Raw genomic sequence first — 27,148 nt, forward strand, 5'->3', positions numbered from 1 at the left:
CACCATTCTTCTTGTTTTGGCTCTGCAAAGCAGCCTTTTCAAGGGTTGGCTTGGGTGACAAAATGTCTTGTGTAGGCGTGGGTTTGTCTCCCTCTCGCTCTCTCTCCCTAAGATGTGTCCGGCATAGGCCAGGGTGCCACTCGAGGCCCAAACCAATTCTGGTTATCGCTTCTCGGCCTTTTGGCTAAGATCAAGTGTAGTATCTGTTCTTATCAGTTTAATATCTGATACGTCCCCTATCTGGGGACCATATATTAAATGGATTTTTAGAACAGGGAGATGGAAAAAGAGCTTGCTCTGTCCACTCCACGCATTGACCTGGTATTGCAGTACCTCCAGGAACGGTGCACCCCTTCTTAACCCAGTTTCCAAAAGCAGAACTCAATTCACCTGATTCATATTAGCCCGATTTAATGAATTGGAAGAAAGCATACGTCTTCATATGCACCTCAATTTGGCCCATTCACTTTTCACACTTCCTCCTTTTGTTTTTTATCTTTCACACTTTTGACTTTCTTTATTCATCCAAATAGCAAACTCATCACCACTCAACCTGACCAACTCGGCTATGTCCCCGTGCTGCAGTTCTCTGTCTTATCTAGATCATTTGCAATTGAATGGAATAGATCCCTTTTGGACAAAGTGGATTCACCTGCTGCTGCAGTGACCACAGGTGTGATAACATCTAGAATTGGCATCTGGTGCGATCTCTCCGCTTCCACTCCAAAGAAAGTTACCTGTTTATTCCTATCATGCATTGGTTTTTGGGGTTTTCTTTGAGTAATGATGATCTCTTTAGTAGTCTGTTGGCGCCCTCTCCTGGAGGAATAGTTTGCTTGCTCTTGGACATTCTAAAAGAGAGGTCATGATAGACATTGAGCTTCTGAGCTCAATTGGGGACAGTCATGGGTGATGAATGTTTGCAACCTACTGCGAAGCCTCATACCGCAATATAAGGAACGTCAAATACTAAGAAAGGGCGGCCTATGAAAGAATTACTACTTTCAATAAGTACACTTAAACGGCTAATTGGGAATAGAAAAACTGTAAAAAGCCCTCTGAGAAAGCCCCCCTCTAACCTTTGATAGTAAGCTTTTCTGTAGTCTGCCTGTTGATGTATTTTCCGTTTCAACTGTGCACAACATGAAGAGACGGAACACTGGCGGCTTGTCACAATGCCCCCCGATGACATCACAATAGCGCTGCTGCCTAGAAAACAAGCTGCGCAGAAGAAGTTGTTCTTTGGGTGGGAGGGTGGGCTAGTGGAAGGAGGGGGCAATCTCTTTTTTTCCCGGGTGGTAGGGGGATGACAGGAGAAGGGAAGCGGGTGGTGAGAAAGGTACAGAGGGCAGGGTTTGGGGGCTGGGAAGGAAAGGGAAAAGATTAGGGTTTGGGGATGATGAAAGGGCTTTCTACGGGTAAGGATGGCAAAGGGTGGCAGTGACGGAAAGTCAGGCAACCTGTCCTGTCCGTCTTTTTGTATCGTGAATTGGAAAGACTGCAAGGGGGAGGGGAGTTGCTTGCGCCCTAAAGGAGGAGTTATTCAGATTCATTGCAGTGGGCGGCGGCTGCAAAACGCACCATTCTTCTTGTTTTGGCTCTGCAAAGCAGCCTTTTCAAGGGTTGGCTTGGGTGACAAAATGTCTTGTGTAGGCGTGGGTTTGTCTCCCTCTCGCTCTCTCTCCCTAAGATGTGTCCGGCATAGGCCAGGGTGCCACTCGAGGCCCAAACCAATTCTGGTTATCGCTTCTCGGCCTTTTGGCTAAGATCAAGTGTAGTATCTTTCGAAAAGGTGGTTTAAGGCTCCGGCCACCTTAGTACAATGATGCAATGCACACTGGAAGGTTGCGCTTGTTAGTACTTTGGGAGGATAGTATATCCATCTAGAGGAAACCATGGCCCTACCAGGATCGAGGCTATTAGACTGAGTAAGTGTGAGGGTTATGGTGCAATGTGCCCCAGGAATGGACACCCTGGAGGGAGTCTGAACTTGCTAGGTTGGGACCCTGGTAAGCCTCAGACTCTGTCGCACGCCGCGCCTTGCCTATTCATACTTTCCAAGCATATTGCCCTATCCCGGCCTTCTGGCTAAGAAGGGAAATTTTTATAATCCCGGTCGGAGGTCCGGTCAGCTTTGGGCTGAGAAACCAACACCCGGTTGGAGGTCCGGGTCAGCTTTGGCTGAGAAACCAACACCCGGTTGGAGGTCCGGTTAGCCTTGGGTTGAGAAACCAACACCCGGTTGGAGGTCCGGTCAGCCTTGGGCTGAGAAACCAACACCCGGTTGGAGGTCCGGTCAGCCTTGGGCTGAGAAACCAACACCGGTTGACGGTCCGGGCAGTCTCGGCTGCGAAACCAACGACTAGTAGCTCCCTACTCCACTTGGGTAAGATGCCTCGGTGGACGCTGGGAGCAACAACAAGGCTCAACCAGGCTTTGGCTTGGGGGAGCACCGAAGATCCCTGACCCTCGCTGTGGCCTTCTGGCTCGGAGGGACGGGGTTGATTTTTGGGGATCCTCTTCTCACGGAGGGGTCCACACGAATCCTAGCCTTTGCACTGTTTTTGGTGTGACTTCGGTCATGCATTTTTGCGGTGCTTTGGAAAGCTTCATTAAATCAAAATCTGTTCTTATCATTTTAATATCTGATACGTCCCCTATCTGGGGACCATATATTAAATGGATTTTTAGAACAGGGAGATGGAAAAAGAGCTTGCTCTGTCCACTCCACGCATTGACCTGGTATTGCAGTACCTCCAGGAACGGTGCACCCCTTCTTAACCCAGTTTCCAAAAGCAGAACTCAATTCACCTGATTCATATTAGCCCGATTTAATGAATTGGAAGAAAGCATACGTCTTCATATGCACCTCAATTTGGCCCATTCACTTTTCACACTTCCTCCTTTTGTTTTTTATCTTTCACACTTTTGACTTTCTTTATTCATCCAAATAGCAAACTCATCACCACTCAACCTGACCAACTCGGCTATGTCCCCGTGCTGCAGTTCTCTGTCTTATCTAGATCATTTGCAATTGAATGGAATAGATCCCTTTTGGACAAAGTGGATTCACCTGCTGCTGCAGTGACCACAGGTGTGATAACATCTAGAATTGGCATCTGGTGCGATCTCTCCGCTTCCACTCCAAAGAAAGTTACCTGTTTATTCCTATCATGCATTGGTTTTTGGGGTTTTCTTTGAGTAATGATGATCTCTTTAGTAGTCTGTTGGCGCCCTCTCCTGGAGGAATAGTTTGCTTGCTCTTGGACATTCTAAAAGAGAGGTCATGATAGACATTGAGCTTCTGAGCTCAATTGGGGACAGTCATGGGTGATGAATGTTTGCAACCTACTGCGAAGCCTCATACCGCAATATAAGGAACGTCAAATACTAAGAAAGGGCGGCCTATGAAAGAATTACTACTTTCAATAAGTACACTTAAACGGCTAATTGGGAATAGAAAAACTGTAAAAAGCCCTCTGAGAAAGCCCCCCTCTAACCTTTGATAGTAAGCTTTTCTGTAGTCTGCCTGTTGATGTATTTTCCGTTTGAACTGTGCACAACATGAAGAGACGGAACACTGGCGGCTTGTCACAATGCCCCCCGATGACATCACAATAGCGCTGCTGCCTAGAAAACAAGCTGCGCAGAAGAAGTTGTTCTTTGGGTGGGAGGGTGGGCTAGTGGAAGGAGGGGGCAATCTCTTTTTTTCCCGGGTGGTAGGGGGATGACAGGAGAAGGGAAGCGGGTGGTGAGAAAGGTACAGAGGGCAGGGTTTGGGGGCTGGGAAGGAAAGGGAAAAGATTAGGGTTTGGGGATGATGAAAGGGCTTTCTACGGGTAAGGATGGCAAAGGGTGGCAGTGACGGAAAGTCAGGCAACCTGTCCTGTCCGTCTTTTTGTATCGTGAATTGGAAAGACTGCAAGGGGGAGGGGAGTTGCTTGCGCCCTAAAGGAGGAGTTATTCAGATTCATTGCAGTGGGCGGCGGCTGCAAAACGCACCATTCTTCTTGTTTTGGCTCTGCAAAGCAGCCTTTTCAAGGGTTGGCTTGGGTGACAAAATGTCTTGTGTAGGCGTGGGTTTGTCTCCCTCTCGCTCTCTCTCCCTAAGATGTGTCCGGCATAGGCCAGGGTGCCACTCGAGGCCCAAACCAATTCTGGTTATCGCTTCTCGGCCTTTTGGCTAAGATCAAGTGTAGTATCTGTTCTTATCAGTTTAATATCTGATACGTCCCCTATCTGGGGACCATATATTAAATGGATTTTTAGAACAGGGAGATGGAAAAAGAGCTTGCTCTGTCCACTCCACGCATTGACCTGGTATTGCAGTACCTCCAGGAACGGTGCACCCCTTCTTAACCCAGTTTCCAAAAGCAGAACTCAATTCACCTGATTCATATTAGCCCGATTTAATGAATTGGAAGAAAGCATACGTCTTCATATGCACCTCAATTTGGCCCATTCACTTTTCACACTTCCTCCTTTTGTTTTTTATCTTTCACACTTTTGACTTTCTTTATTCATCCAAATAGCAAACTCATCACCACTCAACCTGACCAACTCGGCTATGTCCCCGTGCTGCAGTTCTCTGTCTTATCTAGATCATTTGCAATTGAATGGAATAGATCCCTTTTGGACAAAGTGGATTCACCTGCTGCTGCAGTGACCACAGGTGTGATAACATCTAGAATTGGCATCTGGTGCGATCTCTCCGCTTCCACTCCAAAGAAAGTTACCTGTTTATTCCTATCATGCATTGGTTTTTGGGGTTTTCTTTGAGTAATGATGATCTCTTTAGTAGTCTGTTGGCGCCCTCTCCTGGAGGAATAGTTTGCTTGCTCTTGGACATTCTAAAAGAGAGGTCATGATAGACATTGAGCTTCTGAGCTCAATTGGGGACAGTCATGGGTGATGAATGTTTGCAACCTACTGCGAAGCCTCATACCGCAATATAAGGAACGTCAAATACTAAGAAAGGGCGGCCTATGAAAGAATTACTACTTTCAATAAGTACACTTAAACGGCTAATTGGGAATAGAAAAACTGTAAAAAGCCCTCTGAGAAAGCCCCCCTCTAACCTTTGATAGTAAGCTTTTCTGTAGTCTGCCTGTTGATGTATTTTCCGTTTGAACTGTGCACAACATGAAGAGACGGAACACTGGCGGCTTGTCACAATGCCCCCCGATGACATCACAATAGCGCTGCTGCCTAGAAAACAAGCTGCGCAGAAGAAGTTGTTCTTTGGGTGGGAGGGTGGGCTAGTGGAAGGAGGGGGCAATCTCTTTTTTTCCCGGGTGGTAGGGGGATGACAGGAGAAGGGAAGCGGGTGGTGAGAAAGGTACAGAGGGCAGGGTTTGGGGGCTGGGAAGGAAAGGGAAAAGATTAGGGTTTGGGGATGATGAAAGGGCTTTCTACGGGTAAGGATGGCAAAGGGTGGCAGTGACGGAAAGTCAGGCAACCTGTCCTGTCCGTCTTTTTGTATCGTGAATTGGAAAGACTGCAAGGGGGAGGGGAGTTGCTTGCGCCCTAAAGGAGGAGTTATTCAGATTCATTGCAGTGGGCGGCGGCTGCAAAACGCACCATTCTTCTTGTTTTGGCTCTGCAAAGCAGCCTTTTCAAGGGTTGGCTTGGGTGACAAAATGTCTTGTGTAGGCGTGGGTTTGTCTCCCTCTCGCTCTCTCTCCCTAAGATGTGTCCGGCATAGGCCAGGGTGCCACTCGAGGCCCAAACCAATTCTGGTTATCGCTTCTCGGCCTTTTGGCTAAGATCAAGTGTAGTATCTGTTCTTATCAGTTTAATATCTGATACGTCCCCTATCTGGGGACCATATATTAAATGGATTTTTAGAACAGGGAGATGGAAAAAGAGCTTGCTCTGTCCACTCCACGCATTGACCTGGTATTGCAGTACCTCCAGGAACGGTGCACCCCTTCTTAACCCAGTTTCCAAAAGCAGAACTCAATTCACCTGATTCATATTAGCCCGATTTAATGAATTGGAAGAAAGCATACGTCTTCATATGCACCTCAATTTGGCCCATTCACTTTTCACACTTCCTCCTTTTGTTTTTTATCTTTCACACTTTTGACTTTCTTTATTCATCCAAATAGCAAACTCATCACCACTCAACCTGACCAACTCGGCTATGTCCCCGTGCTGCAGTTCTCTGTCTTATCTAGATCATTTGCAATTGAATGGAATAGATCCCTTTTGGACAAAGTGGATTCACCTGCTGCTGCAGTGACCACAGGTGTGATAACATCTAGAATTGGCATCTGGTGCGATCTCTCCGCTTCCACTCCAAAGAAAGTTACCTGTTTATTCCTATCATGCATTGGTTTTTGGGGTTTTCTTTGAGTAATGATGATCTCTTTAGTAGTCTGTTGGCGCCCTCTCCTGGAGGAATAGTTTGCTTGCTCTTGGACATTCTAAAAGAGAGGTCATGATAGACATTGAGCTTCTGAGCTCAATTGGGGACAGTCATGGGTGATGAATGTTTGCAACCTACTGCGAAGCCTCATACCGCAATATAAGGAACGTCAAATACTAAGAAAGGGCGGCCTATGAAAGAATTACTACTTTCAATAAGTACACTTAAACGGCTAATTGGGAATAGAAAAACTGTAAAAAGCCCTCTGAGAAAGCCCCCCTCTAACCTTTGATAGTAAGCTTTTCTGTAGTCTGCCTGTTGATGTATTTTCCGTTTGAACTGTGCACAACATGAAGAGACGGAACACTGGCGGCTTGTCACAATGCCCCCCGATGACATCACAATAGCGCTGCTGCCTAGAAAACAAGCTGCGCAGAAGAAGTTGTTCTTTGGGTGGGAGGGTGGGCTAGTGGAAGGAGGGGGCAATCTCTTTTTTTCCCGGGTGGTAGGGGGATGACAGGAGAAGGGAAGCGGGTGGTGAGAAAGGTACAGAGGGCAGGGTTTGGGGGCTGGGAAGGAAAGGGAAAAGATTAGGGTTTGGGGATGATGAAAGGGCTTTCTACGGGTAAGGATGGCAAAGGGTGGCAGTGACGGAAAGTCAGGCAACCTGTCCTGTCCGTCTTTTTGTATCGTGAATTGGAAAGACTGCAAGGGGGAGGGGAGTTGCTTGCGCCCTAAAGGAGGAGTTATTCAGATTCATTGCAGTGGGCGGCGGCTGCAAAACGCACCATTCTTCTTGTTTTGGCTCTGCAAAGCAGCCTTTTCAAGGGTTGGCTTGGGTGACAAAATGTCTTGTGTAGGCGTGGGTTTGTCTCCCTCTCGCTCTCTCTCCCTAAGATGTGTCCGGCATAGGCCAGGGTGCCACTCGAGGCCCAAACCAATTCTGGTTATCGCTTCTCGGCCTTTTGGCTAAGATCAAGTGTAGTATCTGTTCTTATCAGTTTAATATCTGATACGTCCCCTATCTGGGGACCATATATTAAATGGATTTTTAGAACAGGGAGATGGAAAAAGAGCTTGCTCTGTCCACTCCACGCATTGACCTGGTATTGCAGTACCTCCAGGAACGGTGCACCCCTTCTTAACCCAGTTTCCAAAAGCAGAACTCAATTCACCTGATTCATATTAGCCCGATTTAATGAATTGGAAGAAAGCATACGTCTTCATATGCACCTCAATTTGGCCCATTCACTTTTCACACTTCCTCCTTTTGTTTTTTATCTTTCACACTTTTGACTTTCTTTATTCATCCAAATAGCAAACTCATCACCACTCAACCTGACCAACTCGGCTATGTCCCCGTGCTGCAGTTCTCTGTCTTATCTAGATCATTTGCAATTGAATGGAATAGATCCCTTTTGGACAAAGTGGATTCACCTGCTGCTGCAGTGACCACAGGTGTGATAACATCTAGAATTGGCATCTGGTGCGATCTCTCCGCTTCCACTCCAAAGAAAGTTACCTGTTTATTCCTATCATGCATTGGTTTTTGGGGTTTTCTTTGAGTAATGATGATCTCTTTAGTAGTCTGTTGGCGCCCTCTCCTGGAGGAATAGTTTGCTTGCTCTTGGACATTCTAAAAGAGAGGTCATGATAGACATTGAGCTTCTGAGCTCAATTGGGGACAGTCATGGGTGATGAATGTTTGCAACCTACTGCGAAGCCTCATACCGCAATATAAGGAACGTCAAATACTAAGAAAGGGCGGCCTATGAAAGAATTACTACTTTCAATAAGTACACTTAAACGGCTAATTGGGAATAGAAAAACTGTAAAAAGCCCTCTGAGAAAGCCCCCCTCTAACCTTTGATAGTAAGCTTTTCTGTAGTCTGCCTGTTGATGTATTTTCCGTTTGAACTGTGCACAACATGAAGAGACGGAACACTGGCGGCTTGTCACAATGCCCCCCGATGACATCACAATAGCGCTGCTGCCTAGAAAACAAGCTGCGCAGAAGAAGTTGTTCTTTGGGTGGGAGGGTGGGCTAGTGGAAGGAGGGGGCAATCTCTTTTTTTCCCGGGTGGTAGGGGGATGACAGGAGAAGGGAAGCGGGTGGTGAGAAAGGTACAGAGGGCAGGGTTTGGGGGCTGGGAAGGAAAGGGAAAAGATTAGGGTTTGGGGATGATGAAAGGGCTTTCTACGGGTAAGGATGGCAAAGGGTGGCAGTGACGGAAAGTCAGGCAACCTGTCCTGTCCGTCTTTTTGTATCGTGAATTGGAAAGACTGCAAGGGGGAGGGGAGTTGCTTGCGCCCTAAAGGAGGAGTTATTCAGATTCATTGCAGTGGGCGGCGGCTGCAAAACGCACCATTCTTCTTGTTTTGGCTCTGCAAAGCAGCCTTTTCAAGGGTTGGCTTGGGTGACAAAATGTCTTGTGTAGGCGTGGGTTTGTCTCCCTCTCGCTCTCTCTCCCTAAGATGTGTCCGGCATAGGCCAGGGTGCCACTCGAGGCCCAAACCAATTCTGGTTATCGCTTCTCGGCCTTTTGGCTAAGATCAAGTGTAGTATCTGTGAGGCTCGGCAGATGCAATGCACACTGGAAGGTTGCGCTTGCTAGTACTCTTGATGTATAGTATATTCATCTAGAGGAAAACATGGCCCTACCAGGATCGAGGCTATTAGACTGAGTAAGTGTGGGGGCTATGGTGCAATGTGCCCCAGGACTGACGACCCTGGAGTGAGTCTGAGCTTGCTGGCTTGGGACCCCGGCGAGCCTTGGGCTCTGTAGCACACCGTACCTTGCCCTTTCATACTTTCTGAGCATATTGCTCTATCCCGGCCTTCTGGCTATGAAGGGAAATTTTTATAATCATGGTCGGAGGTCCGTTCAGCTTTGGGCTGAGAAACCAACACCCGGTTGGAGGTCCGGGTCAGCTTCGGCTGAGAAACCAACACCCGGTTGGAGGTCTGGGTCAGCTTCGGCTGAGAAACCAACACCCGGTTGGAGGTCCGGGTCAGCTTCGGCTGAGAAACCAACACCCGGTTGGAGGTCCGGTTAGCCTTGGGCTGAGAAACCAACACCGGTTGACGGTCCGGGCAGTTTCGGCTGCGAAACCAACAACTAGTAGCTCTCTACTCCACTTGGGTAAGATGCCTGGGTGGACGCTGGGAGCAACGACAAGGCTCAACCAGGCTTCGGCTTGGGGGAGCACCGAAGATCCCTGACCCTTGCTGTGGCCTTCTGGCTCGGAGGGACGGGGTTGATTTTTGGGGACCCTCTCCTCACGGAGGGGTCCACACGAATCCTAGCCTTTGCACTGTTTTTGGTGTGACTTCGGTCATGCATTTTTTGCGGTGCTTTGGAAAGCTTCATTAAATCAAAATCTGTTCTTATCAGTTTAATATCTGATACGTCCCCTATCTGGGGACCATATATTAAATGGATTTTTAGAACAGGGAGATGGAAAAAGAGCTTGCTCTGTCCACTCCACGCATTGACCTGGTATTGCAGTACCTCCAGGAACGGTGCACCCCTTCTTAACCCAGTTTCCAAAAGCAGAACTCAATTCACCTGATTCATATTAGCCCGATTTAATGAATTGGAAGAAAGCATACGTCTTCATATGCACCTCAATTTGGCCCATTCACTTTTCACACTTCCTCCTTTTGTTTTTTATCTTTCACACTTTTGACTTTCTTTATTCATCCAAATAGCAAACTCATCACCACTCAACCTGACCAACTCGGCTATGTCCCCGTGCTGCAGTTCTCTGTCTTATCTAGATCATTTGCAATTGAATGGAATAGATCCCTTTTGGACAAAGTGGATTCACCTGCTGCTGCAGTGACCACAGGTGTGATAACATCTAGAATTGGCATCTGGTGCGATCTCTCCGCTTCCACTCCAAAGAAAGTTACCTGTTTATTCCTATCATGCATTGGTTTTTGGGGTTTTCTTTGAGTAATGATGATCTCTTTAGTAGTCTGTTGGCGCCCTCTCCTGGAGGAATAGTTTGCTTGCTCTTGGACATTCTAAAAGAGAGGTCATGATAGACATTGAGCTTCTGAGCTCAATTGGGGACAGTCATGGGTGATGAATGTTTGCAACCTACTGCGAAGCCTCATACCGCAATATAAGGAACGTCAAATACTAAGAAAGGGCGGCCTATGAAAGAATTACTACTTTCAATAAGTACACTTAAACGGCTAATTGGGAATAGAAAAACTGTAAAAAGCCCTCTGAGAAAGCCCCCCTCTAACCTTTGATAGTAAGCTTTTCTGTAGTCTGCCTGTTGATGTATTTTCCGTTTGAACTGTGCACAACATGAAGAGACGGAACACTGGCGGCTTGTCACAATGCCCCCCGATGACATCACAATAGCGCTGCTGCCTAGAAAACAAGCTGCGCAGAAGAAGTTGTTCTTTGGGTGGGAGGGTGGGCTAGTGGAAGGAGGGGGCAATCTCTTTTTTTCCCGGGTGGTAGGGGGATGACAGGAGAAGGGAAGCGGGTGGTGAGAAAGGTACAGAGGGCAGGGTTTGGGGGCTGGGAAGGAAAGGGAAAAGATTAGGGTTTGGGGATGATGAAAGGGCTTTCTACGGGTAAGGATGGCAAAGGGTGGCAGTGACGGAAAGTCAGGCAACCTGTCCTGTCCGTCTTTTTGTATCGTGAATTGGAAAGACTGCAAGGGGGAGGGGAGTTGCTTGCGCCCTAAAGGAGGAGTTATTCAGATTCATTGCAGTGGGCGGCGGCTGCAAAACGCACCATTCTTCTTGTTTTGGCTCTGCAAAGCAGCCTTTTCAAGGGTTGGCTTGGGTGACAAAATGTCTTGTGTAGGCGTGGGTTTGTCTCCCTCTCGCTCTCTCTCCCTAAGATGTGTCCGGCATAGGCCAGGGTGCCACTCGAGGCCCAAACCAATTCTGGTTATCGCTTCTCGGCCTTTTGGCTAAGATCAAGTGTAGTATCTGTTCTTATCAGTTTAATATCTGATACGTCCCCTATCTGGGGACCATATATTAAATGGATTTTTAGAACAGGGAGATGGAAAAAGAGCTTGCTCTGTCCACTCCACGCATTGACCTGGTATTGCAGTACCTCCAGGAACGGTGCACCCCTTCTTAACCCAGTTTCCAAAAGCAGAACTCAATTCACCTGATTCATATTAGCCCGATTTAATGAATTGGAAGAAAGCATACGTCTTCATATGCACCTCAATTTGGCCCATTCACTTTTCACACTTCCTCCTTTTGTTTTTTATCTTTCACACTTTTGACTTTCTTTATTCATCCAAATAGCAAACTCATCACCACTCAACCTGACCAACTCGGCTATGTCCCCGTGCTGCAGTTCTCTGTCTTATCTAGATCATTTGCAATTGAATGGAATAGATCCCTTTTGGACAAAGTGGATTCACCTGCTGCTGCAGTGACCACAGGTGTGATAACATCTAGAATTGGCATCTGGTGCGATCTCTCCGCTTCCACTCCAAAGAAAGTTACCTGTTTATTCCTATCATGCATTGGTTTTTGGGGTTTTCTTTGAGTAATGATGATCTCTTTAGTAGTCTGTTGGCGCCCTCTCCTGGAGGAATAGTTTGCTTGCTCTTGGACATTCTAAAAGAGAGGTCATGATAGACATTGAGCTTCTGAGCTCAATTGGGGACAGTCATGGGTGATGAATGTTTGCAACCTACTGCGAAGCCTCATACCGCAATATAAGGAACGTCAAATACTAAGAAAGGGCGGCCTATGAAAGAATTACTACTTTCAATAAGTACACTTAAACGGCTAATTGGGAATAGAAAAACTGTAAAAAGCCCTCTGAGAAAGCCCCCCTCTAACCTTTGATAGTAAGCTTTTCTGTAGTCTGCCTGTTGATGTATTTTCCGTTTGAACTGTGCACAACATGAAGAGACGGAACACTGGCGGCTTGTCACAATGCCCCCCGATGACATCACAATAGCGCTGCTGCCTAGAAAACAAGCTGCGCAGAAGAAGTTGTTCTTTGGGTGGGAGGGTGGGCTAGTGGAAGGAGGGGGCAATCTCTTTTTTTCCCGGGTGGTAGGGGGATGACAGGAGAAGGGAAGCGGGTGGTGAGAAAGGTACAGAGGGCAGGGTTTGGGGGCTGGGAAGGAAAGGGAAAAGATTAGGGTTTGGGGATGATGAAAGGGCTTTCTACGGGTAAGGATGGCAAAGGGTGGCAGTGACGGAAAGTCAGGCAACCTGTCCTGTCCGTCTTTTTGTATCGTGAATTGGAAAGACTGCAAGGGGGAGGGGAGTTGCTTGCGCCCTAAAGGAGGAGTTATTCAGATTCATTGCAGTGGGCGGCGGCTGCAAAACGCACCATTCTTCTTGTTTTGGCTCTGCAAAGCAGCCTTTTCAAGGGTTGGCTTGGGTGACAAAATGTCTTGTGTAGGCGTGGGTTTGTCTCCCTCTCGCTCTCTCTCCCTAAGATGTGTCCGGCATAGGCCAGGGTGCCACTCGAGGCCCAAACCAATTCTGGTTATCGCTTCTCGGCCTTTTGGCTAAGATCAAGTGTAGTATCTGTGAGGCTCGGCAGATGCAATGCACACTGGAAGGTTGCGCTTGCTAGTACTCTTGATGTATAGTATATTCATCTAGAGGAAAACATGGCCCTACCAGGATCGAGGCTATTAGACTGAGTAAGTGTGGGGGCTATGGTGCAATGTACCCCAGGACTGACGACCCTGGAGTGAGTCTGAGCTTGCTGGCTTGGGACCCCGGCGAGCCTTGGGCTCTGTAGCACACCGTACCTTGCCCTTTCATACTTTCTGAGCATATTGCTCTATCCCGGCCTTCTGGCTAGGAAGGGAAATTTTTATAATCATGGTCGGAGGTCCGTTCAGCTTTGGGCTGAGAAACCAACACCCGGTTGGAGGTCCGGGTCAGCTTCGGCTGAGAAACCAACACCCGGTTGGAGGTCTGGGTCAGCTTCGGCTGAGAAACCAACACCCGGTTGGAGGTCCGGGTCAGCTTCGGCTGAGAAACCAACACCCGGTTGGAGGTCCGGTTAGCCTTGGGCTGAGAAACCAACACCGGTTGACGGTCCGGGCAGTTTCGGCTGCGAAACCAACAACTAGTAGCTCTCTACTCCACTTGGGTAAGATGCCTGGGTGGACGCTGGGAGCAACGACAAGGCTCAACCAGGCTTTGGCTTGGGGGAGCACCGAAGATCCCTGACCCTTGCTGTGGCCTTCTGGCTCGGAGGGACGGGGTTGATTTTTGGGGACCCTCTCCTCACGGAGGGGTCCACACGAATCCTAGCCTTTGCACTGTTTTTGGTGTGACTTCGGTCATGCATTTTTTGCGGTGCTTTGGAAAGCTTCATTAAATCAAAAAATCTGTTCTTATCAGTTTAATATCTGATACGTCCCCTATCTGGGGACCATATATTAAATGGATTTTTAGAACAGGGAGATGGAAAAAGAGCTTGCTCTGTCCACTCCACGCATTGACCTGGTATTGCAGTACCTCCAGGAACGGTGCACCCCTTCTTAACCCAGTTTCCAAAAGCAGAACTCAATTCACCTGATTCATATTAGCCCGATTTAATGAATTGGAAGAAAGCATACGTCTTCATATGCACCTCAATTTGGCCCATTCACTTTTCACACTTCCTCCTTTTGTTTTTTATCTTTCACACTTTTGACTTTCTTTATTCATCCAAATAGCAAACTCATCACCACTCAACCTGACCAACTCGGCTATGTCCCCGTGCTGCAGTTCTCTGTCTTATCTAGATCATTTGCAATTGAATGGAATAGATCCCTTTTGGACAAAGTGGATTCACCTGCTGCTGCAGTGACCACAGGTGTGATAACATCTAGAATTGGCATCTGGTGCGATCTCTCCGCTTCCACTCCAAAGAAAGTTACCTGTTTATTCCTATCATGCATTGGTTTTTGGGGTTTTCTTTGAGTAATGATGATCTCTTTAGTAGTCTGTTGGCGCCCTCTCCTGGAGGAATAGTTTGCTTGCTCTTGGACATTCTAAAAGAGAGGTCATGATAGACATTGAGCTTCTGAGCTCAATTGGGGACAGTCATGGGTGATGAATGTTTGCAACCTACTGCGAAGCCTCATACCGCAATATAAGGAACGTCAAATACTAAGAAAGGGCGGCCTATGAAAGAATTACTACTTTCAATAAGTACACTTAAACGGCTAATTGGGAATAGAAAAACTGTAAAAAGCCCTCTGAGAAAGCCCCCCTCTAACCTTTGATAGTAAGCTTTTCTGTAGTCTGCCTGTTGATGTATTTTCCGTTTGAACTGTGCACAACATGAAGAGACGGAACACTGGCGGCTTGTCACAATGCCCCCCGATGACATCACAATAGCGCTGCTGCCTAGAAAACAAGCTGCGCAGAAGAAGTTGTTCTTTGGGTGGGAGGGTGGGCTAGTGGAAGGAGGGGGCAATCTCTTTTTTTCCCGGGTGGTAGGGGGATGACAGGAGAAGGGAAGCGGGTGGTGAGAAAGGTACAGAGGGCAGGGTTTGGGGGCTGGGAAGGAAAGGGAAAAGATTAGGGTTTGGGGATGATGAAAGGGCTTTCTACGGGTAAGGATGGCAAAGGGTGGCAGTGACGGAAAGTCAGGCAACCTGTCCTGTCCGTCTTTTTGTATCGTGAATTGGAAAGACTGCAAGGGGGAGGGGAGTTGCTTGCGCCCTAAAGGAGGAGTTATTCAGATTCATTGCAGTGGGCGGCGGCTGCAAAACGCACCATTCTTCTTGTTTTGGCTCTGCAAAGCAGCCTTTTCAAGGGTTGGCTTGGGTGACAAAATGTCTTGTGTAGGCGTGGGTTTGTCTCCCTCTCGCTCTCTCTCCCTAAGATGTGTCCGGCATAGGCCAGGGTGCCACTCGAGGCCCAAACCAATTCTGGTTATCGCTTCTCGGCCTTTTGGCTAAGATCAAGTGTAGTATCTGTTCTTATCAGTTTAATATCTGATACGTCCCCTATCTGGGGACCATATATTAAATGGATTTTTAGAACAGGGAGATGGAAAAAGAGCTTGCTCTGTCCACTCCACGCATTGACCTGGTATTGCAGTACCTCCAGGAACGGTGCACCCCTTCTTAACCCAGTTTCCAAAAGCAGAACTCAATTCACCTGATTCATATTAGCCCGATTTAATGAATTGGAAGAAAGCATACGTCTTCATATGCACCTCAATTTGGCCCATTCACTTTTCACACTTCCTCCTTTTGTTTTTTATCTTTCACACTTTTGACTTTCTTTATTCATCCAAATAGCAAACTCATCACCACTCAACCTGACCAACTCGGCTATGTCCCCGTGCTGCAGTTCTCTGTCTTATCTAGATCATTTGCAATTGAATGGAATAGATCCCTTTTGGACAAAGTGGATTCACCTGCTGCTGCAGTGACCACAGGTGTGATAACATCTAGAATTGGCATCTGGTGCGATCTCTCCGCTTCCACTCCAAAGAAAGTTACCTGTTTATTCCTATCATGCATTGGTTTTTGGGGTTTTCTTTGAGTAATGATGATCTCTTTAGTAGTCTGTTGGCGCCCTCTCCTGGAGGAATAGTTTGCTTGCTCTTGGACATTCTAAAAGAGAGGTCATGATAGACATTGAGCTTCTGAGCTCAATTGGGGACAGTCATGGGTGATGAATGTTTGCAACCTACTGCGAAGCCTCATACCGCAATATAAGGAACGTCAAATACTAAGAAAGGGCGGCCTATGAAAGAATTACTACTTTCAATAAGTACACTTAAACGGCTAATTGGGAATAGAAAAACTGTAAAAAGCCCTCTGAGAAAGCCCCCCTCTAACCTTTGATAGTAAGCTTTTCTGTAGTCTGCCTGTTGATGTATTTTCCGTTTGAACTGTGCACAACATGAAGAGACGGAACACTGGCGGCTTGTCACAATGCCCCCCGATGACATCACAATAGCGCTGCTGCCTAGAAAACAAGCTGCGCAGAAGAAGTTGTTCTTTGGGTGGGAGGGTGGGCTAGTGGAAGGAGGGGGCAATCTCTTTTTTTCCCGGGTGGTAGGGGGATGACAGGAGAAGGGAAGCGGGTGGTGAGAAAGGTACAGAGGGCAGGGTTTGGGGGCTGGGAAGGAAAGGGAAAAGATTAGGGTTTGGGGATGATGAAAGGGCTTTCTACGGGTAAGGATGGCAAAGGGTGGCAGTGACGGAAAGTCAGGCAACCTGTCCTGTCCGTCTTTTTGTATCGTGAATTGGAAAGACTGCAAGGGGGAGGGGAGTTGCTTGCGCCCTAAAGGAGGAGTTATTCAGATTCATTGCAGTGGGCGGCGGCTGCAAAACGCACCATTCTTCTTGTTTTGGCTCTGCAAAGCAGCCTTTTCAAGGGTTGGCTTGGGTGACAAAATGTCTTGTGTAGGCGTGGGTTTGTCTCCCTCTCGCTCTCTCTCCCTAAGATGTGTCCGGCATAGGCCAGGGTGCCACTCGAGGCCCAAACCAATTCTGGTTATCGCTTCTCGGCCTTTTGGCTAAGATCAAGTGTAGTATCTGTTCTTATCAGTTTAATATCTGATACGTCCCCTATCTGGGGACCATATATTAAATGGATTTTTAGAACAGGGAGATGGAAAAAGAGCTTGCTCTGTCCACTCCACGCATTGACCTGGTATTGCAGTACCTCCAGGAACGGTGCACCCCTTCTTAACCCAGTTTCCAAAAGCAGAACTCAATTCACCTGATTCATATTAGCCCGATTTAATGAATTGGAAGAAAGCATACGTCTTCATATGCACCTCAATTTGGCCCATTCACTTTTCACACTTCCTCCTTTTGTTTTTTATCTTTCACACTTTTGACTTTCTTTATTCATCCAAATAGCAAACTCATCACCACTCAACCTGACCAACTCGGCTATGTCCCCGTGCTGCAGTTCTCTGTCTTATCTAGATCATTTGCAATTGAATGGAATAGATCCCTTTTGGACAAAGTGGATTCACCTGCTGCTGCAGTGACCACAGGTGTGATAACATCTAGAATTGGCATCTGGTGCGATCTCTCCGCTTCCACTCCAAAGAAAGTTACCTGTTTATTCCTATCATGCATTGGTTTTTGGGGTTTTCTTTGAGTAATGATGATCTCTTTAGTAGTCTGTTGGCGCCCTCTCCTGGAGGAATAGTTTGCTTGCTCTTGGACATTCTAAAAGAGAGGTCATGATAGACATTGAGCTTCTGAGCTCAATTGGGGACAGTCATGGGTGATGAATGTTTGCAACCTACTGCGAAGCCTCATACCGCAATATAAGGAACGTCAAATACTAAGAAAGGGCGGCCTATGAAAGAATTACTACTTTCAATAAGTACACTTAAACGGCTAATTGGGAATAGAAAAACTGTAAAAAGCCCTCTGAGAAAGCCCCCCTCTAACCTTTGATAGTAAGCTTTTCTGTAGTCTGCCTGTTGATGTATTTTCCGTTTGAACTGTGCACAACATGAAGAGACGGAACACTGGCGGCTTGTCACAATGCCCCCCGATGACATCACAATAGCGCTGCTGCCTAGAAAACAAGCTGCGCAGAAGAAGTTGTTCTTTGGGTGGGAGGGTGGGCTAGTGGAAGGAGGGGGCAATCTCTTTTTTTCCCGGGTGGTAGGGGGATGACAGGAGAAGGGAAGCGGGTGGTGAGAAAGGTACAGAGGGCAGGGTTTGGGGGCTGGGAAGGAAAGGGAAAAGATTAGGGTTTGGGGATGATGAAAGGGCTTTCTACGGGTAAGGATGGCAAAGGGTGGCAGTGACGGAAAGTCAGGCAACCTGTCCTGTCCGTCTTTTTGTATCGTGAATTGGAAAGACTGCAAGGGGGAGGGGAGTTGCTTGCGCCCTAAAGGAGGAGTTATTCAGATTCATTGCAGTGGGCGGCGGCTGCAAAACGCACCATTCTTCTTGTTTTGGCTCTGCAAAGCAGCCTTTTCAAGGGTTGGCTTGGGTGACAAAATGTCTTGTGTAGGCGTGGGTTTGTCTCCCTCTCGCTCTCTCTCCCTAAGATGTGTCCGGCATAGGCCAGGGTGCCACTCGAGGCCCAAACCAATTCTGGTTATCGCTTCTCGGCCTTTTGGCTAAGATCAAGTGTAGTATCTGTTCTTATCAGTTTAATATCTGATACGTCCCCTATCTGGGGACCATATATTAAATGGATTTTTAGAACAGGGAGATGGAAAAAGAGCTTGCTCTGTCCACTCCACGCATTGACCTGGTATTGCAGTACCTCCAGGAACGGTGCACCCCTTCTTAACCCAGTTTCCAAAAGCAGAACTCAATTCACCTGATTCATATTAGCCCGATTTAATGAATTGGAAGAAAGCATACGTCTTCATATGCACCTCAATTTGGCCCATTCACTTTTCACACTTCCTCCTTTTGTTTTTTATCTTTCACACTTTTGACTTTCTTTATTCATCCAAATAGCAAACTCATCACCACTCAACCTGACCAACTCGGCTATGTCCCCGTGCTGCAGTTCTCTGTCTTATCTAGATCATTTGCAATTGAATGGAATAGATCCCTTTTGGACAAAGTGGATTCACCTGCTGCTGCAGTGACCACAGGTGTGATAACATCTAGAATTGGCATCTGGTGCGATCTCTCCGCTTCCACTCCAAAGAAAGTTACCTGTTTATTCCTATCATGCATTGGTTTTTGGGGTTTTCTTTGAGTAATGATGATCTCTTTAGTAGTCTGTTGGCGCCCTCTCCTGGAGGAATAGTTTGCTTGCTCTTGGACATTCTAAAAGAGAGGTCATGATAGACATTGAGCTTCTGAGCTCAATTGGGGACAGTCATGGGTGATGAATGTTTGCAACCTACTGCGAAGCCTCATACCGCAATATAAGGAACGTCAAATACTAAGAAAGGGCGGCCTATGAAAGAATTACTACTTTCAATAAGTACACTTAAACGGCTAATTGGGAATAGAAAAACTGTAAAAAGCCCTCTGAGAAAGCCCCCCTCTAACCTTTGATAGTAAGCTTTTCTGTAGTCTGCCTGTTGATGTATTTTCCGTTTGAACTGTGCACAACATGAAGAGACGGAACACTGGCGGCTTGTCACAATGCCCCCCGATGACATCACAATAGCGCTGCTGCCTAGAAAACAAGCTGCGCAGAAGAAGTTGTTCTTTGGGTGGGAGGGTGGGCTAGTGGAAGGAGGGGGCAATCTCTTTTTTTCCCGGGTGGTAGGGGGATGACAGGAGAAGGGAAGCGGGTGGTGAGAAAGGTACAGAGGGCAGGGTTTGGGGGCTGGGAAGGAAAGGGAAAAGATTAGGGTTTGGGGATGATGAAAGGGCTTTCTACGGGTAAGGATGGCAAAGGGTGGCAGTGACGGAAAGTCAGGCAACCTGTCCTGTCCGTCTTTTTGTATCGTGAATTGGAAAGACTGCAAGGGGGAGGGGAGTTGCTTGCGCCCTAAAGGAGGAGTTATTCAGATTCATTGCAGTGGGCGGCGGCTGCAAAACGCACCATTCTTCTTGTTTTGGCTCTGCAAAGCAGCCTTTTCAAGGGTTGGCTTGGGTGACAAAATGTCTTGTGTAGGCGTGGGTTTGTCTCCCTCTCGCTCTCTCTCCCTAAGATGTGTCCGGCATAGGCCAGGGTGCCACTCGAGGCCCAAACCAATTCTGGTTATCGCTTCTCGGCCTTTTGGCTAAGATCAAGTGTAGTATCTGTTCTTATCAGTTTAATATCTGATACGTCCCCTATCTGGGGACCATATATTAAATGGATTTTTAGAACAGGGAGATGGAAAAAGAGCTTGCTCTGTCCACTCCACGCATTGACCTGGTATTGCAGTACCTCCAGGAACGGTGCACCCCTTCTTAACCCAGTTTCCAAAAGCAGAACTCAATTCACCTGATTCATATTAGCCCGATTTAATGAATTGGAAGAAAGCATACGTCTTCATATGCACCTCAATTTGGCCCATTCACTTTTCACACTTCCTCCTTTTGTTTTTTATCTTTCACACTTTTGACTTTCTTTATTCATCCAAATAGCAAACTCATCACCACTCAACCTGACCAACTCGGCTATGTCCCCGTGCTGCAGTTCTCTGTCTTATCTAGATCATTTGCAATTGAATGGAATAGATCCCTTTTGGACAAAGTGGATTCACCTGCTGCTGCAGTGACCACAGGTGTGATAACATCTAGAATTGGCATCTGGTGCGATCTCTCCGCTTCCACTCCAAAGAAAGTTACCTGTTTATTCCTATCATGCATTGGTTTTTGGGGTTTTCTTTGAGTAATGATGATCTCTTTAGTAGTCTGTTGGCGCCCTCTCCTGGAGGAATAGTTTGCTTGCTCTTGGACATTCTAAAAGAGAGGTCATGATAGACATTGAGCTTCTGAGCTCAATTGGGGACAGTCATGGGTGATGAATGTTTGCAACCTACTGCGAAGCCTCATACCGCAATATAAGGAACGTCAAATACTAAGAAAGGGCGGCCTATGAAAGAATTACTACTTTCAATAAGTACACTTAAACGGCTAATTGGGAATAGAAAAACTGTAAAAAGCCCTCTGAGAAAGCCCCCCTCTAACCTTTGATAGTAAGCTTTTCTGTAGTCTGCCTGTTGATGTATTTTCCGTTTGAACTGTGCACAACATGAAGAGACGGAACACTGGCGGCTTGTCACAATGCCCCCCGATGACATCACAATAGCGCTGCTGCCTAGAAAACAAGCTGCGCAGAAGAAGTTGTTCTTTGGGTGGGAGGGTGGGCTAGTGGAAGGAGGGGGCAATCTCTTTTTTTCCCGGGTGGTAGGGGGATGACAGGAGAAGGGAAGCGGGTGGTGAGAAAGGTACAGAGGGCAGGGTTTGGGGGCTGGGAAGGAAAGGGAAAAGATTAGGGTTTGGGGATGATGAAAGGGCTTTCTACGGGTAAGGATGGCAAAGGGTGGCAGTGACGGAAAGTCAGGCAACCTGTCCTGTCCGTCTTTTTGTATCGTGAATTGGAAAGACTGCAAGGGGGAGGGGAGTTGCTTGCGCCCTAAAGGAGGAGTTATTCAGATTCATTGCAGTGGGCGGCGGCTGCAAAACGCACCATTCTTCTTGTTTTGGCTCTGCAAAGCAGCCTTTTCAAGGGTTGGCTTGGGTGACAAAATGTCTTGTGTAGGCGTGGGTTTGTCTCCCTCTCGCTCTCTCTCCCTAAGATGTGTCCGGCATAGGCCAGGGTGCCACTCGAGGCCCAAACCAATTCTGGTTATCGCTTCTCGGCCTTTTGGCTAAGATCAAGTGTAGTATCTGTTCTTATCAGTTTAATATCTGATACGTCCCCTATCTGGGGACCATATATTAAATGGATTTTTAGAACAGGGAGATGGAAAAAGAGCTTGCTCTGTCCACTCCACGCATTGACCTGGTATTGCAGTACCTCCAGGAACGGTGCACCCCTTCTTAACCCAGTTTCCAAAAGCAGAACTCAATTCACCTGATTCATATTAGCCCGATTTAATGAATTGGAAGAAAGCATACGTCTTCATATGCACCTCAATTTGGCCCATTCACTTTTCACACTTCCTCCTTTTGTTTTTTATCTTTCACACTTTTGACTTTCTTTATTCATCCAAATAGCAAACTCATCACCACTCAACCTGACCAACTCGGCTATGTCCCCGTGCTGCAGTTCTCTGTCTTATCTAGATCATTTGCAATTGAATGGAATAGATCCCTTTTGGACAAAGTGGATTCACCTGCTGCTGCAGTGACCACAGGTGTGATAACATCTAGAATTGGCATCTGGTGCGATCTCTCCGCTTCCACTCCAAAGAAAGTTACCTGTTTATTCCTATCATGCATTGGTTTTTGGGGTTTTCTTTGAGTAATGATGATCTCTTTAGTAGTCTGTTGGCGCCCTCTCCTGGAGGAATAGTTTGCTTGCTCTTGGACATTCTAAAAGAGAGGTCATGATAGACATTGAGCTTCTGAGCTCAATTGGGGACAGTCATGGGTGATGAATGTTTGCAACCTACTGCGAAGCCTCATACCGCAATATAAGGAACGTCAAATACTAAGAAAGGGCGGCCTATGAAAGAATTACTACTTTCAATAAGTACACTTAAACGGCTAATTGGGAATAGAAAAACTGTAAAAAGCCCTCTGAGAAAGCCCCCCTCTAACCTTTGATAGTAAGCTTTTCTGTAGTCTGCCTGTTGATGTATTTTCCGTTTGAACTGTGCACAACATGAAGAGACGGAACACTGGCGGCTTGTCACAATGCCCCCCGATGACATCACAATAGCGCTGCTGCCTAGAAAACAAGCTGCGCAGAAGAAGTTGTTCTTTGGGTGGGAGGGTGGGCTAGTGGAAGGAGGGGGCAATCTCTTTTTTTCCCGGGTGGTAGGGGGATGACAGGAGAAGGGAAGCGGGTGGTGAGAAAGGTACAGAGGGCAGGGTTTGGGGGCTGGGAAGGAAAGGGAAAAGATTAGGGTTTGGGGATGATGAAAGGGCTTTCTACGGGTAAGGATGGCAAAGGGTGGCAGTGACGGAAAGTCAGGCAACCTGTCCTGTCCGTCTTTTTGTATCGTGAATTGGAAAGACTGCAAGGGGGAGGGGAGTTGCTTGCGCCCTAAAGGAGGAGTTATTCAGATTCATTGCAGTGGGCGGCGGCTGCAAAACGCACCATTCTTCTTGTTTTGGCTCTGCAAAGCAGCCTTTTCAAGGGTTGGCTTGGGTGACAAAATGTCTTGTGTAGGCGTGGGTTTGTCTCCCTCTCGCTCTCTCTCCCTAAGATGTGTCCGGCATAGGCCAGGGTGCCACTCGAGGCCCAAACCAATTCTGGTTATCGCTTCTCGGCCTTTTGGCTAAGATCAAGTGTAGTATCTGTTCTTATCAGTTTAATATCTGATACGTCCCCTATCTGGGGACCATATATTAAATGGATTTTTAGAACAGGGAGATGGAAAAAGAGCTTGCTCTGTCCACTCCACGCATTGACCTGGTATTGCAGTACCTCCAGGAACGGTGCACCCCTTCTTAACCCAGTTTCCAAAAGCAGAACTCAATTCACCTGATTCATATTAGCCCGATTTAATGAATTGGAAGAAAGCATACGTCTTCATATGCACCTCAATTTGGCCCATTCACTTTTCACACTTCCTCCTTTTGTTTTTTATCTTTCACACTTTTGACTTTCTTTATTCATCCAAATAGCAAACTCATCACCACTCAACCTGACCAACTCGGCTATGTCCCCGTGCTGCAGTTCTCTGTCTTATCTAGATCATTTGCAATTGAATGGAATAGATCCCTTTTGGACAAAGTGGATTCACCTGCTGCTGCAGTGACCACAGGTGTGATAACATCTAGAATTGGCATCTGGTGCGATCTCTCCGCTTCCACTCCAAAGAAAGTTACCTGTTTATTCCTATCATGCATTGGTTTTTGGGGTTTTCTTTGAGTAATGATGATCTCTTTAGTAGTCTGTTGGCGCCCTCTCCTGGAGGAATAGTTTGCTTGCTCTTGGACATTCTAAAAGAGAGGTCATGATAGACATTGAGCTTCTGAGCTCAATTGGGGACAGTCATGGGTGATGAATGTTTGCAACCTACTGCGAAGCCTCATACCGCAATATAAGGAACGTCAAATACTAAGAAAGGGCGGCCTATGAAAGAATTACTACTTTCAATAAGTACACTTAAACGGCTAATTGGGAATAGAAAAACTGTAAAAAGCCCTCTGAGAAAGCCCCCCTCTAACCTTTGATAGTAAGCTTTTCTGTAGTCTGCCTGTTGATGTATTTTCCGTTTGAACTGTGCACAACATGAAGAGACGGAACACTGGCGGCTTGTCACAATGCCCCCCGATGACATCACAATAGCGCTGCTGCCTAGAAAACAAGCTGCGCAGAAGAAGTTGTTCTTTGGGTGGGAGGGTGGGCTAGTGGAAGGAGGGGGCAATCTCTTTTTTTCCCGGGTGGTAGGGGGATGACAGGAGAAGGGAAGCGGGTGGTGAGAAAGGTACAGAGGGCAGGGTTTGGGGGCTGGGAAGGAAAGGGAAAAGATTAGGGTTTGGGGATGATGAAAGGGCTTTCTACGGGTAAGGATGGCAAAGGGTGGCAGTGACGGAAAGTCAGGCAACCTGTCCTGTCCGTCTTTTTGTATCGTGAATTGGAAAGACTGCAAGGGGGAGGGGAGTTGCTTGCGCCCTAAAGGAGGAGTTATTCAGATTCATTGCAGTGGGCGGCGGCTGCAAAACGCACCATTCTTCTTGTTTTGGCTCTGCAAAGCAGCCTTTTCAAGGGTTGGCTTGGGTGACAAAATGTCTTGTGTAGGCGTGGGTTTGTCTCCCTCTCGCTCTCTCTCCCTAAGATGTGTCCGGCATAGGCCAGGGTGCCACTCGAGGCCCAAACCAATTCTGGTTATCGCTTCTCGGCCTTTTGGCTAAGATCAAGTGTAGTATCTGTTCTTATCAGTTTAATATCTGATACGTCCCCTATCTGGGGACCATATATTAAATGGATTTTTAGAACAGGGAGATGGAAAAAGAGCTTGCTCTGTCCACTCCACGCATTGACCTGGTATTGCAGTACCTCCAGGAACGGTGCACCCCTTCTTAACCCAGTTTCCAAAAGCAGAACTCAATTCACCTGATTCATATTAGCCCGATTTAATGAATTGGAAGAAAGCATACGTCTTCATATGCACCTCAATTTGGCCCATTCACTTTTCACACTTCCTCCTTTTGTTTTTTATCTTTCACACTTTTGACTTTCTTTATTCATCCAAATAGCAAACTCATCACCACTCAACCTGACCAACTCGGCTATGTCCCCGTGCTGCAGTTCTCTGTCTTATCTAGATCATTTGCAATTGAATGGAATAGATCCCTTTTGGACAAAGTGGATTCACCTGCTGCTGCAGTGACCACAGGTGTGATAACATCTAGAATTGGCATCTGGTGCGATCTCTCCGCTTCCACTCCAAAGAAAGTTACCTGTTTATTCCTATCATGCATTGGTTTTTGGGGTTTTCTTTGAGTAATGATGATCTCTTTAGTAGTCTGTTGGCGCCCTCTCCTGGAGGAATAGTTTGCTTGCTCTTGGACATTCTAAAAGAGAGGTCATGATAGACATTGAGCTTCTGAGCTCAATTGGGGACAGTCATGGGTGATGAATGTTTGCAACCTACTGCGAAGCCTCATACCGCAATATAAGGAACGTCAAATACTAAGAAAGGGCGGCCTATGAAAGAATTACTACTTTCAATAAGTACACTTAAACGGCTAATTGGGAATAGAAAAACTGTAAAAAGCCCTCTGAGAAAGCCCCCCTCTAACCTTTGATAGTAAGCTTTTCTGTAGTCTGCCTGTTGATGTATTTTCCGTTTGAACTGTGCACAACATGAAGAGACGGAACACTGGCGGCTTGTCACAATGCCCCCCGATGACATCACAATAGCGCTGCTGCCTAGAAAACAAGCTGCGCAGAAGAAGTTGTTCTTTGGGTGGGAGGGTGGGCTAGTGGAAGGAGGGGGCAATCTCTTTTTTTCCCGGGTGGTAGGGGGATGACAGGAGAAGGGAAGCGGGTGGTGAGAAAGGTACAGAGGGCAGGGTTTGGGGGCTGGGAAGGAAAGGGAAAAGATTAGGGTTTGGGGATGATGAAAGGGCTTTCTACGGGTAAGGATGGCAAAGGGTGGCAGTGACGGAAAGTCAGGCAACCTGTCCTGTCCGTCTTTTTGTATCGTGAATTGGAAAGACTGCAAGGGGGAGGGGAGTTGCTTGCGCCCTAAAGGAGGAGTTATTCAGATTCATTGCAGTGGGCGGCGGCTGCAAAACGCACCATTCTTCTTGTTTTGGCTCTGCAAAGCAGCCTTTTCAAGGGTTGGCTTGGGTGACAAAATGTCTTGTGTAGGCGTGGGTTTGTCTCCCTCTCGCTCTCTCTCCCTAAGATGTGTCCGGCATAGGCCAGGGTGCCACTCGAGGCCCAAACCAATTCTGGTTATCGCTTCTCGGCCTTTTGGCTAAGATCAAGTGTAGTATCTGTTCTTATCAGTTTAATATCTGATACGTCCCCTATCTGGGGACCATATATTAAATGGATTTTTAGAACAGGGAGATGGAAAAAGAGCTTGCTCTGTCCACTCCACGCATTGACCTGGTATTGCAGTACCTCCAGGAACGGTGCACCCCTTCTTAACCCAGTTTCCAAAAGCAGAACTCAATTCACCTGATTCATATTAGCCCGATTTAATGAATTGGAAGAAAGCATACGTCTTCATATGCACCTCAATTGGCCCATTCACTTTTCACACTTCCTCCTTTTGTTTTTTATCTTTCACACTTTTGACTTTCTTTATTCATCCAAATAGCAAACTCATCACCACTCAACCTGACCAACTCGGCTATGTCCCCGTGCTGCAGTTCTCTGTCTTATCTAGATCATTTGCAATTGAATGGAATAGATCCCTTTTGGACAAAGTGGATTCACCTGCTGCTGCAGTGACCACAGGTGTGATAACATCTAGAATTGGCATCTGGTGCGATCTCTCCGCTTCCACTCCAAAGAAAGTTACCTGTTTATTCCTATCATGCATTGGTTTTTGGGGTTTTCTTTGAGTAATGATGATCTCTTTAGTAGTCTGTTGGCGCCCTCTCCTGGAGGAATAGTTTGCTTGCTCTTGGACATTCTAAAAGAGAGGTCATGATAGACATTGAGCTTCTGAGCTCAATTGGGGACAGTCATGGGTGATGAATGTTTGCAACCTACTGCGAAGCCTCATACCGCAATATAAGGAACGTCAAATACTAAGAAAGGGCGGCCTATGAAAGAATTACTAC

The 27,148-nt window shown here is 47.0% G+C and overlaps 16 non-coding genes and 3 pseudogenes across 16 annotated transcripts; all 19 read left to right on the plus strand.

Annotated features, from left to right (window-relative positions):
• The first annotated feature begins 164 nt into the window (after nucleotides 1–164).
• LOC142288932 (U2 spliceosomal RNA) lies at nucleotides 165–355 on the plus strand. The gene has a single exon (XR_012749516.1). It is a non-coding gene; the product is annotated as a U2 spliceosomal RNA (small nuclear RNA).
• Nucleotides 356–1,742: 1,387 nt separating this feature from the next.
• Nucleotides 1,743–1,884, plus strand: LOC142288957 (U2 spliceosomal RNA; annotated as a pseudogene).
• Nucleotides 1,885–2,581: 697 nt separating this feature from the next.
• LOC142288953 (U2 spliceosomal RNA) lies at nucleotides 2,582–2,776 on the plus strand. The gene has a single exon (XR_012749534.1). It is a non-coding gene; the product is annotated as a U2 spliceosomal RNA (small nuclear RNA).
• A 1,387-nt stretch (nucleotides 2,777–4,163) lies between these two features.
• Nucleotides 4,164–4,354, plus strand: LOC142288934 (U2 spliceosomal RNA). Its single transcript, XR_012749517.1, has one exon. It is a non-coding gene; the product is annotated as a U2 spliceosomal RNA (small nuclear RNA).
• A 1,387-nt stretch (nucleotides 4,355–5,741) lies between these two features.
• Nucleotides 5,742–5,932, plus strand: LOC142288935 (U2 spliceosomal RNA). The gene has a single exon (XR_012749518.1). It is a non-coding gene; the product is annotated as a U2 spliceosomal RNA (small nuclear RNA).
• A 1,387-nt stretch (nucleotides 5,933–7,319) lies between these two features.
• On the plus strand, nucleotides 7,320–7,510 carry LOC142288936 (U2 spliceosomal RNA). The gene has a single exon (XR_012749519.1). It is a non-coding gene; the product is annotated as a U2 spliceosomal RNA (small nuclear RNA).
• Nucleotides 7,511–8,897: 1,387 nt separating this feature from the next.
• Nucleotides 8,898–9,024, plus strand: LOC142288955 (U2 spliceosomal RNA; annotated as a pseudogene).
• Nucleotides 9,025–9,708: 684 nt separating this feature from the next.
• On the plus strand, nucleotides 9,709–9,904 carry LOC142288951 (U2 spliceosomal RNA). The gene has a single exon (XR_012749532.1). It is a non-coding gene; the product is annotated as a U2 spliceosomal RNA (small nuclear RNA).
• Nucleotides 9,905–11,291: 1,387 nt separating this feature from the next.
• LOC142288937 (U2 spliceosomal RNA) lies at nucleotides 11,292–11,482 on the plus strand. Its single transcript, XR_012749520.1, has one exon. It is a non-coding gene; the product is annotated as a U2 spliceosomal RNA (small nuclear RNA).
• Nucleotides 11,483–12,869: 1,387 nt separating this feature from the next.
• Nucleotides 12,870–12,996, plus strand: LOC142288956 (U2 spliceosomal RNA; annotated as a pseudogene).
• Nucleotides 12,997–13,680: 684 nt separating this feature from the next.
• Nucleotides 13,681–13,878, plus strand: LOC142288950 (U2 spliceosomal RNA). The gene has a single exon (XR_012749531.1). It is a non-coding gene; the product is annotated as a U2 spliceosomal RNA (small nuclear RNA).
• Nucleotides 13,879–15,265: 1,387 nt separating this feature from the next.
• On the plus strand, nucleotides 15,266–15,456 carry LOC142288938 (U2 spliceosomal RNA). The gene has a single exon (XR_012749521.1). It is a non-coding gene; the product is annotated as a U2 spliceosomal RNA (small nuclear RNA).
• Nucleotides 15,457–16,843: 1,387 nt separating this feature from the next.
• On the plus strand, nucleotides 16,844–17,034 carry LOC142288939 (U2 spliceosomal RNA). Its single transcript, XR_012749522.1, has one exon. It is a non-coding gene; the product is annotated as a U2 spliceosomal RNA (small nuclear RNA).
• A 1,387-nt stretch (nucleotides 17,035–18,421) lies between these two features.
• On the plus strand, nucleotides 18,422–18,612 carry LOC142288941 (U2 spliceosomal RNA). The gene has a single exon (XR_012749524.1). It is a non-coding gene; the product is annotated as a U2 spliceosomal RNA (small nuclear RNA).
• A 1,387-nt stretch (nucleotides 18,613–19,999) lies between these two features.
• Nucleotides 20,000–20,190, plus strand: LOC142288942 (U2 spliceosomal RNA). The gene has a single exon (XR_012749525.1). It is a non-coding gene; the product is annotated as a U2 spliceosomal RNA (small nuclear RNA).
• A 1,387-nt stretch (nucleotides 20,191–21,577) lies between these two features.
• LOC142288943 (U2 spliceosomal RNA) lies at nucleotides 21,578–21,768 on the plus strand. Its single transcript, XR_012749526.1, has one exon. It is a non-coding gene; the product is annotated as a U2 spliceosomal RNA (small nuclear RNA).
• Nucleotides 21,769–23,155: 1,387 nt separating this feature from the next.
• LOC142288944 (U2 spliceosomal RNA) lies at nucleotides 23,156–23,346 on the plus strand. Its single transcript, XR_012749527.1, has one exon. It is a non-coding gene; the product is annotated as a U2 spliceosomal RNA (small nuclear RNA).
• A 1,387-nt stretch (nucleotides 23,347–24,733) lies between these two features.
• On the plus strand, nucleotides 24,734–24,924 carry LOC142288945 (U2 spliceosomal RNA). Its single transcript, XR_012749528.1, has one exon. It is a non-coding gene; the product is annotated as a U2 spliceosomal RNA (small nuclear RNA).
• A 1,387-nt stretch (nucleotides 24,925–26,311) lies between these two features.
• LOC142288946 (U2 spliceosomal RNA) lies at nucleotides 26,312–26,502 on the plus strand. Its single transcript, XR_012749529.1, has one exon. It is a non-coding gene; the product is annotated as a U2 spliceosomal RNA (small nuclear RNA).
• Nucleotides 26,503–27,148: the final 646 nt, after the last annotated feature.

This window comes from Anomaloglossus baeobatrachus, unplaced genomic scaffold (assembly GCF_048569485.1).
Source record: "Anomaloglossus baeobatrachus isolate aAnoBae1 unplaced genomic scaffold, aAnoBae1.hap1 Scaffold_874, whole genome shotgun sequence".
Taxonomy (NCBI): domain Eukaryota; kingdom Metazoa; phylum Chordata; class Amphibia; order Anura; family Aromobatidae; genus Anomaloglossus; species Anomaloglossus baeobatrachus.